The sequence below is a fragment of the Eumetopias jubatus genome, unplaced genomic scaffold, assembly GCF_037043125.1.
Source record: "Eumetopias jubatus isolate StellerSeaLion01/CBP00866 unplaced genomic scaffold, mEumJub1_p1.0 scaffold_5, whole genome shotgun sequence".
In the NCBI taxonomy this organism is placed as follows: domain Eukaryota; kingdom Metazoa; phylum Chordata; class Mammalia; order Carnivora; family Otariidae; genus Eumetopias; species Eumetopias jubatus.
The window spans coordinates 64,670,057-64,672,135 of NW_028274811.1; positions in this window are offsets into that span (position 1 = coordinate 64,670,057).

Genomic DNA, 2,079 nt, shown 5'->3' on the forward strand with positions numbered 1-2,079 from the left:
ACCCATATTTGTTTATTTATTTATTGGTTTGGCTTGAATTCAGCCTGCATAGTGGATTCAGTTCTTTATATAAAAGGGAACAGAATACATGGCAACACAATTCTCCTAATAACATTGGACGTTTTGTCACCTATTTATTTTGCTAATATTCTTTCTTGGATTTTGTAGAGCCAGTCGATGGCATAGTCTTGGTTAAGGAAGGGATAAGGGTGGGAAAAGTTACAGAAGTAATGGGAAATTTCTTGAGGACTTCTCAGGCTCTTCCCTTTCTTAGCATATTATAGATGATACTGTGTCTAATGCAATTGCCAAATTATCTTTTGTGGGGTCATTTGAGAGAAAGGTCCTTTAGAGAACTTGGAGTGAAAATAAGACAGCTTACTTTCCTTAATAACTAAGACAGTGTCATTTATATGTCTTCTTTTGTTCAAGGGGAAAGCAGGACTCAAAACTTCAATGTATGTTTGTTCAAGTATATCTCATAGAAATTCAAGAATTAAACTCATCTGCCTTATGTAATTAAAAGTCTTAGGGGTACTTATAATATAATTGAATTATAAGGTGCCCTGCGAGCTTTCAAGGGAGAAAACCATAAAACTAAATGGCTCTCTGGCTGACTGCAAAATGCACAAGGCCTCTATGATTCATTAACAGATGATCCCAAGATCCTTAAAACTTGAATAAACAGTCAGTCCTCTTTAAGAATTTTTGTCTTTCTAAAATCTAAAACATGTGCTTAATTTCCTTTTCTTTAAAAAAATAAACACGAGCCTTCCAAATGATCCACATTATATATTTTTTAAAATTCCTTTCCACTCCAGTTCAAATTAGCTTGTTTTCCATTTTTATTTAACCGTTTTTTCCATTTATGAATGTTTCCCCAGCAAATAACATAGAAAAAGAAAAAATATAAAACAGTGCTTATTATGCCACAGGTACGTGCGCACCCACATGCATGTTGTATTTAATATAAATTTTTCTAAAAGTATATTACTAAGGCCAAAGGAGGATGGAGGGAGGGAGAGAAAACAAACATGTAAAACACACAGAACACAAAGTTGAATTATGGTCATTTTGAACCTTATCCATTCTTCTTCCTTGCATGCATTTGTTCATTTTGTGGAAAGTAGAAGCTGACAAGACAGGATTCCCTCTGATTATTAATCAGTGTGTAGTGCTGTAGCTCAAAGAAGAGAACGGAGATGCCATAGTTGTTTACTCACTTCATGCATTTCCTCTATCTTTATCACCAGAACCATTCATTTAGTTAACGTAATACTTCACTGTAACCTGGTATGGTCACTGTAGATACTGGAGACTGAAACATACCAGTGAAAGAGGAAGACTGATTTCAGAAGATTAGAGAAATGTAAAAAAAAACCCAGCAGATTTGGTGAGGAAATACAGTGACAATTATATTAATTCTCTCAGATTATTAGGTCAAAACCAAATCACCCTCACTATTATATTTCAATTTTTATTCTCTTATTTCCCACATGTCGGAATGGTCATTGGCATATAAAATTGTTTGAGTAAAGCTGCCCATGTGTAAGTCCCCATCCTTAGAGGTTTACACATGGGCAGATTTACTCAGCAATCTTATATGCCAATGACAATACAGACATGCTGTAGAAGTTTCTTTCCATAGTCCTTCTATTCAGATGGGGCAGGTTTATTTTCATTTTCATTGTTTTATCATCTTAATTATCTAATGTGTAAGTCCTTGCAGTTCTATTTATTCCAAAGCATCATGGATGTATCTGTGCTAAATAAATAACCAATAAGCTGCTGAAACAGAGAAACAATTATCTTAGAATTCCCAATTCAGTGTCATTAAAAAAGATTTTACAAAGGAAATGGTAATTCTTATGCTTAGGATATATAATGAGTACCTCCCATAGTTATTAAATTTGTCAGAAGAAGTTCTTTTTAAAAAATTAACAATTTATGAAAACTGCAATGTAAGTGGAATTATATAGCATTAAAAATGGAACATCTTGCTGTTTTTGGTCTTATATTAGCTCATTTGTTTAAAATAAAGGTTATTCCGGGCGCCTGGGTGGCTCAGGTGGTTAAGCG